This window comes from Pogona vitticeps, chromosome 3 (genome assembly GCF_051106095.1).
Source record: "Pogona vitticeps strain Pit_001003342236 chromosome 3, PviZW2.1, whole genome shotgun sequence".
NCBI lineage: Eukaryota > Metazoa > Chordata > Lepidosauria > Squamata > Agamidae > Pogona > Pogona vitticeps.
The window spans coordinates 13,396,362-13,412,514 of record NC_135785.1 but is presented as its reverse complement, the minus strand read 5'-3'; the positions used below and the strand labels follow the sequence as shown (position 1 = coordinate 13,412,514).

At 41.5% G+C, this 16,153-nt stretch overlaps 1 long non-coding RNA gene across 1 annotated transcript in view; it reads right to left on the bottom strand.

Moving 5' to 3' along the window:
* LOC140706076 (uncharacterized) overlaps positions 1-16,153 on the bottom strand; it is an 86,237-nt gene that overhangs the window by 34,479 nt on the left and 35,605 nt on the right. The window lies entirely within an intron of this gene.

Here is a 16,153-nt window from a genome sequence, read left to right as displayed (position 1 = left end):
CTGAAATAGTACAAAGAAAAACTGTAAGATTCAGCATCAAAGTAGAGTCCTTCTCGTTTCTGCCCCCCTCGTTTATTTATAATTCCATTGTTCTTCCCACACCTTAAAAGTACAGTAGATGAACTTCCTTTCTACTACCCTTCACTGCAGGATTTTGCAAGTCAGAAGTTGTCCTTCGCTATCAGAAGGAATGGCAGTGTGACTTTTCCTTTAACCAAAATGGTCAGAGGAAAATCTGGCAAGGACACTGGTCAACCATTGTCAGGACATTTGTCCAGTTACTGTGAAGCTAATGGAAGTGAAGCTAGATCACAGTTGAAGTCTCATGTGTCCTTTGGCCAAATGACAGATGATTCCCCCGCCTGCATTCATTCAGTTCTATTTCTGCAAAATCAACTGGGGATGAGGGTGGGGTGAGGGATTCCGCTCCTAATCCTAGAAAAGGCATGTTCACCTTCTAATCCTCTGGTGCATTTTACAAGGAACTCTGCTTTGCTTCAGGCAAGGATGGGCGCATATGATGGGGCTCTTTCTAACATCACTATGCTTCACTATTTTAAAAAAGTCTCAGGTATTGTAACTCCATCGCCCTACACATATTGAGCTGAAATCCTTCTTGCCTTATGCTCATCCAAATGAAATCTGTCTTGTTTTGGGAATAATTTGTGGCATGTGCATTATATAAATTTCTAACAAACTATGGAGGAAGGAAAGGGAAGCAAATCATCAACACACAGACACACACACACACACAGAGAGAGAGAGAGAGAGAGAGAGAGAGATTCACATTCCACATAATCCATTGCATCTATCCTTATTGGTTTGTTACACAGGGAAACCTCCATGTTTTATGCCATTTTCAGGACAATAGTTGCCAGAGTAGGCTAAGCTCGGTACATTCCTTTTTTCAAAAACAAAACAAAACAAAAACCTGTAAAGACTAATCTTGTACTGTTCCCTGCACCTTTAGTATGAAATTTGGTAGGCTTTATTCCATTAGAAAAATAATAATTCCTACAAGCTTCACCCAGTTACCTAAGACATAAATGAATAATTATCGATAGTTCCCTTCTGTAAACTTTCAGGCTTTGAAACTGTGTAGCAGTTTCCCCTGTGTCTATTTTCTACAACCTGTCAGCCATCGCTCTTCCAAGAGGCTGCTATTTCTGAAAAATTTGAACAAACATAAATGGTGGGCTTATTTTTGGATTTCCAAATATAATGATTAGAAGGCAGAAAGCTTCAGATTTGCAGATATCAGGCTAGATCCAGGACTAGTTCAGTAATCCTTTATATGTCCTTTCAGGTCAAGGAGTCAGTTAGTCAATCAATTAGTCACTAATTAACTAAATGATAAATTGATTGGGCCAGTTTCCTTGCATATCTTCCTTTCAAATAGTTCACTTAAAAGAAGTTCGCAGCCCACTTAACAAAACTGGCCACTCATCTTGAACATGAGCTGTCATCTGGTCTGTCAGATTTTTCTCTAACCATTCTAGTCAGCAGAGAAAACTCACATTGGAATAATTTGTGGACTAAATTGATGGAAATTGGGAGATGGGAGTGCTAAATATGTGATTTTTTCTTTTTTCTTTTCTTTTTTTTGGTAACTGAATAGGTGAAATGATGAAAAAGTACGTTTAACTTAAATGAGTTATATTTTGAGATTCAAAACCTGCACCCTATGATCACCCTGCTCCCCAGGGCCTCCTGGTCAACAAAAAGCAGTCTAATCCTGAAGATTCTGGTTGTCTGAGGGACTTCAAAAATCTGTTGCTTTTTGCTCATCATGTCCTTTCAAATGATCTCCTGAGTTTGTAGCTTCTACTTGTATGAGTCCTCAAAAGATCAAACTAGATGTTGAGAGGAATGTATTGCCCCTGTGATTAGCTTGTTCTCCTTTCCACAGTGGAAATTCCTTATGCCCTTAGCGATCCTATATGCAAATTAAGCTGCTGTTTACCACCCAATGGCCAATTGCAAAGAAGCATGCTCTCTTGGGGAACAAAGAAAACACAGGTAAGAGATACTGTGAGATTTAACAAACGAACGTCCTGAACTATTTGGAGAGCCATTTCTTTCAAAAGTGTGATAAATGTGTCATCATATAGTTTAACCCTCAAACACGTTTGGGAGATATCAGCCAGGCAGAGTTTCTTGAGAGTCCTCAAACAGCCGGAAGGCATCAGTTGGACAGAGAATGTATCTGCAGGAAACAATGATGTCAGTTTGATACCACTTTAACTGCCATGGCTCTACTCTATGGGATGCCAAGATCTATATTTGGTAAAGTATTTAGAATTTTCTGCTGTGGTTCACGGGAGGGCAATAGATGTCTCAATTAGGGAACTGTTAAGTTTCCAGCAAATTGCAGATTCTGGAGTTCCACAGGATAAAGCCATGGCAGTTAAGTGTTCGATACATAGTCAAAATCTCTTGAGAGTGCTCAAGCTGATCATCTGTAGATAAAAACAGGGCCTTTTCTGAATTTGCATCCAAGTTCCATGGTTCTGTTTCTGCTTCTTCTGATTCATATACATCCTGCTTAGCTTTTTGTACTTGTTTTCACATCTAAGTGCCACTGGTTACATAACTGAAAATGCATTGGACTGGCCCCTTGCACATAGTCTGGAACTAGATATTGACAAGAGTTATGTTGTTTAGATGGATGACAATACTGGAGCCTGACTGAAGAATGCTATATGCTATTGTAGCACCAACAGACAAGAAGCTGGAGTCTGGAATGAGTTCACCTTCTCCTTTGTACATACAGCACAATGTTCTATTGACTGAATTAAATGAAAAAAATTTTATTTCACACATTGTCCAATCTACTGCAGTATTAAGTGTTTCAAGTGAGAGGGAAATACATTTTCTCACTTATTGGGAAGTGAAAGTGTGTCAGCTTTAAACCAATAAATGTCTGGGTTTTGGCTGTGACATTTACAAGTTGCCTGTTCCTCTAAGCAGAGTGTTTGAGATGATGGCATACATTTGAACATTTGTGTCTTAATTGTCACACCATTCTCCCAGCAGATTCCTCAGGAACCTTTGTGATGAGATGCTAGACAGACCACAACCACCAAGACAGAAACACTACATACAGCATTTGACAAGTGGTAGGGCTCCCCCCCCTTACATTGGCCAAGGGGAGGCAACGCTTAATAAAGGCTCTGTGCATTGATAGCAACTGAACACTTGCTTCAAATATATAATGCCATTTCAAAAGGTCTGTCTGACATTTGTTTCCTTAAGGGAGGACTGAGTTAGCATCCATTCACAAACAAGGGAAATAACAATGGCAAATCCTCCATTTAACAGGGTTGTATCTCACACCAGACAGTTTGGGACAGAATATGCCAAAGGCGAAGTTGAGATTTCAAATGCAAAATGAAGTGTTAGAAATAATATATATTTGCATTTAAAAGGAGAAAAACATTCATGGGATGGCCAAAGTATTGAAGCCTCAGCTTCAGGATTTGTCCTTCCAGTGAGCACTCAGAGTTGATTTCCTTCAGAATTGATAGGTTTATTTCCCTTGCAGTCCAGGGGACTCTCAAGCATCTCTTCCAGCACCACAATTCAAAAGCATCCATTCTTCGACGGTCAGCCTTCTTTATGGTCCAGCTCTCACTTCCATACATCACTACAGGGAAAACTGTAGCTTTGACTATGTGGACCTTTCTCGGCAAGGTGATGTCTCTGCTTTTTAAGATGCTGTCTAGTACTTTGCCAGTACTTTGCCTAGCTATATGCCAGTACTTTGCCCAAAAACTGAATACTGGAGACTGGACAGTAATTATCAAGTACAGTGAGATTCTAGGAGGGCTTTTTCCCCCATGCAGAGCTCTTAACTGCTTCCTCTTTTAGGCACACTGGAACTCAACCTTACTGCAAACAGTCACCCTTTCCTCTCCAACATTGGGTAGGGAAACAGAACACACCACAGATAAAGGGTCCTGCTAGAATGAATGGCTTTCCTGTGATGGCCACCATGCTTTTCATTGCTCTCACATATTACCACATTGATGTATTATGGGTAGAAAAACAATGGCTGCCTAGAGAGGATAGTGATTGATGCCTACTGTGCTACCATGGCAGACCAGTTAAAATCCACCACCTGAAAATTAACCAATGAAAATTAACATAAGTAGTGAGAAGGGCTCCTATTCATATTTATGTGGTCCTCTCTTTTTTGGCACTCATTTTCGGGATACAAATAGGCCCGATTGGTGCATTTGTCTTGAGCTGGCTGAACCCCCATCCAGGTGTACAGCATTCAAGCAGGATTATAGCACTTGGAATTAACATGATTTTATAACAGCAAACACACCTGCCGTGAATGTTTTATTCCCTTGGTCTTTAATAACGACTCCAAATTAAACAAAATTGCAATTAGCCATTCTGACTTAATTGCACAGTTCCAATGAAACCTTGGTTTACCGGCACCTTTCTTTTCCTCTACTTGCTATCACCTGCTTTCATTGATCTTGTCTTCAAAATACGAAAAAGGTAGTTGCAAGGGAACCTCCAGCACTAAAGCTAAATAGGGAAAATGTCTGTCATTATTAGACATTTCAATCGAATGCATCTTTTGCGTAATTTATTTAAATGTCACCTCTGATGCAGGATTTTTGAGGGCATGGTGGGCCATTTTAATCTTATTTCATCACAGAACAGGTGTGGGAGACAATCTGGCTAAGTTATTTTTGAGTTTAGATTTCTAAACCAGCACCAGGTACCTTAAAATGCAAGCCTTGATTTCAATGAGCAATTTTAATTTACTTTAGAATGAGTATGTGGGTGTATACACATAAGTTGGGTGGGTGGGTGTATTGGCCACCTGTCTTAAAAGAAACTGATTATGGCTGAGCTGAAATTTAAAGAAAATGGCACCCTTTATTCACCATGGTGGAGAAAATGTTCAGAATCCTGCTGGTGGTTTGAATGTGCATAAGTTAAATGGTATAACTCACTGCAGTAAATTGACCCTAAATTGGGCATTGATATTCATTGGACCTGCTCCACAGGGATGCCCTGTGCTTTTCCTCTCTCCCTCTTCTCTCTCCCACACCTATCCTTCTCACTCTTATCAATTACTCTTATCTTTCTCTGGGTTGCCATATTTCAGTCTTTCAAATCAAGTCAGCTACGCTAGTGGATGCAAAATGTTTTCTTACCATGCAGATCATGCAGTGGGTTACAATGAAAGGGTTTGAACCATGGAGAAATCTTCCTACCGTAACATAACTCTACTTCCTTTAACTAGTCAATTAATACTGCAATTCTATACACACCTACTCCAAAGTAGGTACCATTTTGCTGCTCTCAAGGCCAACACCATTGTCTGGCCCCATTTCCACACCTGAAGCGTGTCCAGGAGTCATGTTTTCAGTTTAGGGATCTTGGAAAAGCTCTATAGGATCATCAAACCTCAACCCTCTAGAAAACCTGAATATGCCTGCCAAGGCACACCCAATTTGCTTGTTTTCTTTACCATGGCAGTTTCTTGATATTTCCAGTTATGGTGTGGCCCACAGTAGAGCTAGGGGGCATGGATCCTGTCCCTGGCAATACTGAGGTAACCTGCGTTTAGGATCAACTTCAGCCTGAAAGGCGAAGTCATCCCAGAGTGAGGCATTTAGCCCCTCCTCCTACCATTCAACCTTCGTCTCTTGTAAAAGAACTCCCTACCTCCTCCTTCCAGCGCAGGTGACGTGAGCTTTTGAACAAGAAGCCACCCATAGCACATTGCATGGTAGAGTATTCACAGCAGAGGGTTGCCACTTTAACACCTCTAAAACAATGGCGTTCAGCATGACTGCCCCTTTTTGTATGTGTTTTGTGCATCTGCAGTGCACAGCTCAGTGGATCACTTTACAGTGCTAAATCTCTTAGTTCCAGAATGGTAGCATCAGTCACAACTGTGACCTGGCCATTGTTTAAACACACGGAAAGACCATAGCAGGTTTGTCTGTTGTAAAATAACAGACTGCAATAGCAACTGCAGGTTTTGCCAGCAGCTTTGTACAAAAGCTAAATGCATCAGGTATTGCTGCCATCTTCATCCTCGTTGTGTACTGTCAAGACAATTCTGATTTATGGTTACCATTTCCATGGTTTTCTAGGCACACAGTACTCAGATGTGGTTTATCATGCCCTTCTTCATCCTTGGACAATGTTTGCCCAAGGTCACACTCTTCTAGAATGCACAGTAGGAAAATGAACTCTCAGTCTTTGGCTCCACAACCATATACTTAGAGCTATCCAGCCCATATAGCTATAAGTTCTTGTTTTAATGACAGATGGACCTCCAAGCCAGATGAAAAGATGGCAGGTGTCATATGGCTAGAATTCAAGTACAGTGATGCCTTGCTTAACGGGCGCCCCGTTTAACGACGAATCCGCATAGTGATGGCTTTTTTGCGATGTTGCCTATGGGGAAAAATCGTTTGCGATTTTTCCCCGTAGCCCTATTTTCCCCCAGCTGACCGGCGGGGGCTTGGGAAGGAACGCGGGGGGGGCCTCCTCCACAGTCCTCGCAAAGCCCTAGCCAGCATTTTCCCCCAGCTGAGCAGCGGGAACTTCCGAAGCCACCGCCACTCAGCTGGGCAAAAATGCCGGCAGTGGCTTCAGAGGGACTGCGGGGGAGGGTTTCTCCATGCTCCTTCGGAAGCTCCCGCCGCTCAGCTGGATGAAAATGCTGGCGGTGGCTTCAGAAGGACCACGGGGGAGCCCTCCCCCGTGGTCCTCCCAAAGGCCCCATTTTCACACAGCTGATCGGCGGTTCCAAAATGGCCACCCGCTGTGTTGCCTCGCTTTAGAGGCACCGAAAATGGCTGCCCCTATGGAGGATCTTCGCATAACTGTGAGTTTTCCCCCATAGGAACGCTTTTTTGCCCCGTATAGCGATGAATCCGGATAGCGATGATTTATCCGGAATGGATTATCATCACTATGCGGGGCACCACTGTATAATGTACGCACATGCATAAGATGACGACTGTGTCTTCCATTCTTTTCCCTCCCCACCTTCACTGCTCATTTAGTTCCACAGTTTCCTTCCCACACATATTAAGCAACAGGATTTCTCATTCCTGAAGCAGCCCAGAATAAAGAGGTAAGGCACAGGTAATTGGTTTGAACTAGGGCTACAACTTTATTAAAACCTTAGAATAGCTGCCCCCTTTTCACAGAGGGGCCTACCATAGTGTGGACTTCTGATCAAGAGTCAGGAGTCAACCCAGAATATCAATACAGATATTCGAGAGGCAAATCCCAAGCCGTTAAATTGTACAGCCCTGCTTCAACCAGCCACGTACAGTATGCAGCTGATCAAGGAGAAAGGACCGCAATTAGTATAGCAAAGTTTCGCTGCTCTCAGCGCAGATTCTTTCTTCCTGCAGCTCTTAAACTCTCTAAGGCTGAAACGCTTGCACAACTGCTATATGGTTTGTTTCTGGGGCCACCTAGTTCACATTTTGCACTCCAATAAAGGGTACAATGCAAATTCTTATGAACTGTCCTTCAGGACTCCAGATATGTCTCAAATACAATTGCAGGATACGATCCTCAAAGGATACGATTGGGGACATATCTCCTAAGAGTCGAGGCCTGGGTTTACGTCCTGTCTATATATACATGGCTAAAGGGACAGAACAACCCCCAAAGCCTTCTGCCCTTGATTTTCTATGATAATTTCCAATCCAACTGGATAAAGGCAGTCCAGAGCCACTTGATGAAAATCGGTCTATCTCCACAAGTGCTGCTGTCGTACTAAATAAATGTGGCAAGGAAATTAGTCAAACAAAGAATTGAGGATATAGAATACCAAGCTGACTTTGCTAGTGTACAGAATCTGCTGTTAAGGGCCTACATTAAGAACCCCATGGAACCCCATGGCAGACTATCTATCACTCTTAGAAGTGAGAGGATTTAGAAGAGCTTTCACACTAGCAAGATGCTCTGCCCTTCCATCAGCCATCCTCGAAGGGGAATATAGGAATGTGCCTTATGCAGAAAGGCTTATCTCCTGTTCGCTAGGGGTGGTAGAAACTATGCAACACATGTTTTTTTTTACCTGTCCCCACTCTGAGATTGCACATAATCAGATTATTTTTTTCCACTGATTAAAAAAAGATCCCAGGTCACACAGAAGAAAGTAGACCCCAGTTTCTTCTCTCAGATAAAGATCTGTTCTAAGATCAGTTCCTGCATGGTGATACTTAGATTCCAGAAATCAAAGGGTAGATAAATTTTAGATGTGTAGATTTTAAATGGTTTTAAATTGTGGATTTTAAATGGATTTAAACTGCCAGTTTTTAAATGCATTTTAAACTACTGTAAGTGGTAATTTTGCTATGCTTTACGCTCAAAAGGTTGAAATTGTAATTGTTTTGTTTAATTGGTCTAAGGATTGTAATAAAAGTATGTATGTATGTATGTATGTATGTATGTATGTATGTATGTATGTATGTATGTATGTATGTATGTATGTATGTATGTATGTATGTATGTATGTAACCCACCCACCCTGGGACACTGCCCACTCAAGCTTCATGGCTCTAGGCAAACTGTAGCCCAGGGATTTCCTTGTACATCTTTCCCCCTGCACTGAAATCTTAGGATGGCAATGAACGCTCCCAGGTGCCCTCATGGGAATTCACCTTAACATCTACTCTTCTGCACTACCTGCCTGTGTGACGTATTTAAAGATGCTCCTCACTCTTATCAGTTCAGAACTTCAGTTCCTGTGGGTGGTCAACATGGAACAGGCAAAAAAACCTCCTGCCCACTTTTTGTTCAATACACCAATCCGGTCAGGTGAAAACTTTCTATCCAGTCCTGAAGCAAACACGTTCTCTCATACCGATTTTCCCAGGGTGGCCGGGCAGCCCAAAAGCTTCTGGAAAGAAGCTGAGGGGCCAAATTATCCATCTGTGCTCCCTAGAGTCTGTGAAGGGGCTATGTGAACAATCTGTGTCTTAACTCATGTCAGAAATGTAAAAAAAGAACAGAAGACACAGCTATGTGAAGGACCGTGGAGGGAAATCCTTACAGAACCAATTTCCTTTTGCACTTAGACAGAGTGAGTTAACCACTACCTGTCCCCTTAAAGACAGCCAAGCCTCTGAGTTGCCAGATAGATAGATACATAGACAGACAGACAGACAGACAGAGCTATCTATCTATCTATCTATCTATCTATCTATCTATCTATCTATCTATCTATCTATCTATCTATCTATCTATCTATCTATCTATCTATCTATCTATCTATCTATCTATCTATCTATCTATCTATCTATCTATCTATGCATTATGAACATGGTTGATTAGGATATAAAAGGATATATATGAATATAAATATATCTATATCCCCACACCACTCCCATATCTTTCTTCCAGTACTGAGACCCAAAGCAGTTTACAATGTGATTTTTTTTGGGGGGGGGAAGCAAAATACAGTGCAAACTCAGTAAGTTATAATATAATATTAAGATGTAGTTAAGCAGAAATATAGTTTTATTTACCAAAGTACAGGCTTTGCAGTTCTCGCTGGGTATAAGTCAGCAAGTGGAGAGTCAGAATTAGTTTTACAGCTCTACCAACTCAGTCCCTGCAAAATCTAAAACTGGCAGTAAAACCTCCAAGTTCATTTAAAATTAGCTCGAAAAGCAAGAGGCTTACGGTGAAAGCGAGAGTGTGTAGCAGAGGCATAGAAACCTAGCCTGCTACAATACACCTGAGCAGTGCAGCAAGTTTAACCTAACCATAATATTGATCTTGTAAGTGAGCAAATCCCCATTGCCATGACAACAGCCAGTGAGCAACAGGTCTGAAGGAGGCCAGTAGCAACAAGGTGGGAATTAGAGTTAAGACAGACAAGCCTTTAAAAGATCTCTATGTATGTATTAAAATATTGATGCCTGGCCCTTCTGTCGTCCTGATCTGGCAATAACTTCCAGCCATGTTTAAATACAACATGAAAATCCAGCAGAAAGTAAGCTAATGCGAAAGAATAAAACTGGGGTTAAAAATGGCCAAGAAAAGGTGAGGGGAAAAAAAGAATTTAAGCTTTTGACCTCCAAGGAAGGAAAACCATTGTGGATTGGTTCCAAATTTAGAGCAGACCTATTTGAATGAATGAATGAATGAATGAATGAATGAATGAATGAATGAATGAATGAATGAATGAATGAATGAATGAATTGAATTGAATACATAACTAACCTAAGGTCCATTGCTTTCAGCAGGTCAACTCTAAGCATAACTAAATCTGGACAAGAGATGGACATGAACCACTGTTCCATCGGTTTGTCCCTGTTCACGGAATGCCACAACAGATGTTTGGCAGTTCAGTGTCATGCTCCTTCAGTGGGTACCCACTGGCAGGGAAGCCAGGATGCATGAACCAAAGGGGCAGGACACTGAACCATCAAACACCCTTTGCATCACTCAACAGACCAAGACAAACCACCAAAGCAGCAGTTCATGCTCATCTCTAGTCTGGACCCATCCCACTGTTTTTACCTGGCACATCAGGGCCTTAAAGGGAAGGTGAATCTGGCTTTCAAGACTGGAGCGTTTCATAAAGGGTTTTCCACACAGCTGAATTAGCCACTGACTTACAGTACATACTTACTCAGAGCTGACTAGAACCTCTGTTAAAGATTTGAATGGATAGACAGGATAATGTGGGCGAACAGCTCCTGAAAGTATTGCCAGCCCAGGACATTGAAAGATTTTTTTAAAAAAAATCAGCTCTTTGCATCGGGCATGAAAATGGACCGTGTGTTGATAGTCCATGCCGGCTCATGGCCAGTGTGGGTAAATTGGTTGGTTGGAGGCTTACTTGACAATGGTAGGTGAGGTCCCAACCTTAGCAGACTGAAGGTGGAGCTGAAGCCTCCAGAAGAACATAGAAACTGTAGCTCACCTGTAGGGGATGCATTATGAACACAAGGTACAAGGTTTTAATGCTGGCTTTTGCAGTTAAATAGAAACCTGGTTAGCAATGTGCCGTCAAACCAACATGGATGCAACTTGAAGCATCATTGTGTGTGTGCGTCTAAATCAACACCAGAAAACACATGCACACAATGGTAATCACACACATGATTAGCAGCTTTTTTGTGTGTATGTAGGGTGATCAAGTTTAAAAGAGGACAAGATTCATGTGCCTTTCATAGCTGCTTAAAGGTAAAGGTAAAGGTTCCCCTTGACAATTTTTGTCCAGTTGTGTTCGACTCTAGGGGGCAGTGCTCATCCCCGTTTCCAAGCCATAGAGCCAGCGTTTGTCCGAAGACAATCTCCCATGGTCACAATGCCAGTGCGACTTAGACACGGAACGCTGTTACCTTCCCACCGAAGTGGTCCCTATTTATCTACTTGCATTTGCATGCTTTCGAACTGCTAGGTTGGTGGGAGCTGGGACAAGCAACGGGAGCTCACTCCGTCACGTGGATTTGATCTTACAACTGCTTGGTCTTCTGACCCTGCAGCACAGGCTTCTGCGGTTTAGCCCACAGCGCCACCACGTTCATAGCTGCTTAGAAAAGAAATTTTCAACAAAAGCTGCACCTTTATTAAAAGCTGTACCTGCTGAAATTGCCTCCTCTACAAAAGTTATAAAAGTATTGGAAGTATCTTCTATTCTGCATCTTGTCATACTAATTCTATTTACTGGTTTTGGTAGTTACATTTGGTTTTATTTTAATGTTTCTATGGTTATATTTGTTTTTACTGGTTGTTTTATTGTGTTTCATGATGCTTGTAAGCTGCCTTGAGCACCATCAAGGAGTGGGGAGGTGGGCTAAGAAAATGTAATAAATGAAGGCAATGATTGTGATAGTTCACTCTTTCTTCTATATTTTCAATGTGCAACACTAGAACTAGCTGTTAGAGAGGATCAAAAAGAATGTCAGCATTTTGGGGGTCTCCTGGTAAAACACAACACACTAATAATGTGCAGCACAACAGTTTTTATTTCTGAAGTAAAGCTAACAATAGTGATAGTCTGACTGCCTAAAACAAACACCAAAAGTTATTTTTTTAAAAAGTAATATTTCATGTTCTACATAAGATCTCAGAGAAATGGCAGCTAAGTTGGGATCCAACACCAATAGCACTGTAAAGTAGTTGCATTTAGTGTCACACTCTTGTACCTGTTGCAGAGATTTGAATTTCTGGTAAAATTCCTTTTTGCTACACAGTAGAAGAAATAGCTATAAGTTCCTTAGCATCCACTCCTTTTTCATTAACTGGCACTTAAAGTCTCAATAACTCACTCTGAGACATTTGTAGGAGAAAGAATAAATACATTTCTTTTCTTACAGTTGCTTGAAACTGCAGACTTGTGCATGCTTCTTTCTTCGCTGCGCATAAATTGGCAACCAGCTGAACAGATCACCAGAAAACAACCAACTGTAACTAACAGGAGAAAGAGAAGGAAAGAAAAAACTCAGCAGAGTGGGGCTGTCTTTGAAATCAAAGGCTGAAGGCGACTACTGGTTAGTGCTGTACAGACAGATATTCACCTCAGCCCAGAAAAATAAAAATCCCTCCCAGTCACACAAACTCCAAGCAGCATGTGAGGTTGCAAATAAATTGGCAAGAGTGTCATCCTCTGAAAAATAGCAGAACATTATAAGGACCTCACTTTACTACAAATCCTAGGACTTTTTAGGATGAAGCTAAGAAGCCTCTGTGCTGGGAGGTCAGAAGACTAGTAGTCGTAAGATTGAATCCATGCAATGGAGTGAGCTCCCATCGCTTGTCCCAGCTCCTGCCAACCTAGCAGTTCGAAAGCATGTAAAAATGCGAGTAAAAATGTGAGATAAATAGGTACCACTATGGTGGGAAGGTAATGGCATTCCGTGTCTAGTTGTGCTGGCCACGTGACCACAGAAACTGTCTTCGGACAAAACGCTCGCTCTGTGGCTTGGAAATGGGGATGAGCACCGCCCCCCTAGAGTCAGACACGACTGGACTAAATGTCAAGGGGAATCTTTACCTTTATGATGGCTAAAGTTATACATAACTTCATTCATGGACTGAGTGGGAAAGTTTGCTCCCCAGAAATTTTTGAGTGAGGTGCTGCCCTGTAGCCCATGAGGTGCTACTAATTATAGTGGTGTGGCTGTGGTAGTGCAGATGGTATAAAGTGATATCAAAGTATAACAGTGTGGTGCAAATACACCTTAAGTGAAATCTGTCTGCTTTTGAAAACAATTTCATGTGTGTTGACTCCAGTTAACAGTGAAGACTGGGAGGGCAAACAAAACTGCATGAAAACTGGGGGAAGCCCTCCTACCAGAGTAGTAATTATGGGGAATGGGATTTCATAACGGAATATGAAAGCCTTCTATATGCCTTATCAAGACAGCAATTTAAGAATACCATCCATCGATGATCTTCTGAAGTGTCCTTTGGACACCTTTCCTTTGTTTTGGCCTCTCCCCAGATGAGATACTCAACTCTGTACCAGCTGTTTACTGATGTGTTTCACCGACTTTTATCTTCCTGTTTTATTCTATCATTGTTAACTGTATTTACTGCTTGGTGATAATTTTTAATAATTTCTCAATAAATAAATAAATAAATAATAAAGGCGGAGGAAGCAGGAAGGAAGGCTGGCCGTTGTCACCGTCATTGCTCTTGGACATAAAGCAATGAAAGAACTAGAGGAAAAGTCACAGAATGGCAGGAGATAACGCTAATACAACACGCATCTGTGGTTCCCTTTTGAAATATACCTTCTATTTTAATGTTCAGGCTGTAGTTCTCTCAGAAGCAAACCTATCATCATTTATTACCTGCCTAAATCAAGGGCAGTCCACCTACTATTTATGTTGTATACTGCAGTGGTTTATGCTATATACGCTACATTGGTATTGCAATTTAAAATTTTGGACTCCTTCCAAAGGGGAAGAAGCTAAAAGCTTTACCGTAAACCCACTTGGTGATCTGGCGATGTTGAGGGAAACTAACAAATCAGAAAGAGACCCTTCCTCCACAGCTTTGCTCTTATGGACAGACATATCCAGTTTATTTGTGGAGGGTTGCCCTCCTTTGACACCCCAAACTCTATTCTGTGTTCCATTCTGCGCTTGTCTAATGCAAATTTGTTGCAGGGGAGAGAGGTTAAGGCTAAATGTCTATACAAACAGGTTGATGGAAATTAGCCCCACTGACTACAGTGCTGGAAGGTGATGATGTTCTGTCAAACAATTGTTTCTACCCTTTGTGGAACTCACTACATGCTAAGAAATGTAGAGGCAATCCAGTCACACAGTATGACCATTTCCACATTGGGTTGCAGAGTAGCGGAGTACAGATATAACCAATATTACCATAGTTTTCTCCTCTTCAACAAGAAAGGGCATCTTGAGAGATCGTGAGCACCACATGCCAAAATTGTCAGCTTCTGGTAGATGTTTTAACTCTGCATGAGAGCAAAAGGGCCAAGATTTTTACCCATAGGAAACAACATCAGCAAAAAATGTTGTATTTTGCCCAGAAAACTGTTGGGAGTTATTTCAACCTTGCATGCTGCCTTATTAGGTTTGGCTGGGAAGGACTTTTCTGGGCTGATTGTCAGTCAGTCCAGCAGTAACCAATCATTCCTTCCCTGCCTCTAATTTTGAAAGGAGCCATGCCTTTCTGCTTCAGTGTCTTTTCCCCTCTTTTTTTTTACTACGCCAGCAAGTTAGTGCAGTTAGAATGTAGTCTACGGGAGTCTGCTGGAAGCAGGCTGTGATTCTGTTGAGGCCTGTTCCTATAAGCAGTCATTTTGTACAATATGCTGTTTTGATCTGTTCAACTATGAGTAAATTAAACTTTATTCTTTCTCTTGCCAATGCCTCAGAATGAGCTACTGAGACTGTAAGTGCCAGTTGATGAGACAGGGAGGGGTGGTCTACTCTAGTAGACTCAAAGCTATGTAATTCTGCTCTGTAAGTCCCTGCATGTCAAAACTCTGCAACAAAATCCTGAAATGTTACATGGTTTCCTGGGGGAGTGCAAAAGAACTCTTTCCTAAAACATTCACAGAAAAGCTCCAAAAGAATGCACAAAAAACCATGCATTTTTATGGGAATGAAGAGAATGAGGGCTGTGGGGTTTTGCTTGCTTTTACATCACACAGAGCTGTGTGAATTCACTAACTGGGTGGCAAATAAATAAATGAAAGAATGAATGAATGAATGAATGAATGAATGAATGAATGAATGAATGAATGAATGAAAATCTCACCCAACTCTGTGAAAGCTTTTAAGAATTCTTTGTTCTGTATGACAAAAATTAAATAAGGGAGAATTCGCATCCCTAGTGCAAATCACTAGGGATGCAAATCATTTGCAAATCATTTGACCCAACTCCGGGAGGCAGTGGAAGACAGGAGGGCCTGGCGTGCTCTGGTCCATGGGGTCACAAAGAGTCAGACACGACTTAACGACTAAACAACAAAAAACAACAACAAGTGCAAATCAAGTAAATCCATAAAACCAGATGGATTAAATTCAATGTATTGAACAAAATTTAGTATGGACACGCATCACTCCCTGCAGGGATTTTTTAAACACTTCTGGAATACCTTGCCTCACTCTATTAAAAACATATATGCTAAAAATGTCACTTTCTCCTCCTAAAAGCCGGAAGGAGTGGTGGTTTCGCAACAGAGAATGGTACAGGGGCTCTCAGACCACCAAGTCCCCACAAAATGAAAGTGGAACTGAACTACCATCACCATTTCATTTGGGTTTTATACTCTTTGCTCATTTTGGAGTCAGGTGCATCCCCTGCTGGGTCTTGAAAGAGGAAAGATGACTCCCTGAAACTCCAAAGTTTCTCATTGATGACCAGCTGAAGTTGCCATTCCATCAATATTACCAGTTGTTTGGTTTTGAAAAGGTCAAGAATAGCTCCATATAAGCATCTCTGTTTCTGAGTGCAATCAATGATGCATGGAATTTTCTCCTGCCTATATGCAATCCGTTCTCACAGATGTGAATGAAGATTTACACTACACATCTTTAAGCTCTCCCTTGGGCATGTGTGTTTATAGGTACAAATCATTGGCAAGGCTGGGAAAATTAATTTCAGGGCAATTTCCATGAGCTTTTATGAAATCTGGGAAAACATTGCAGTTTCC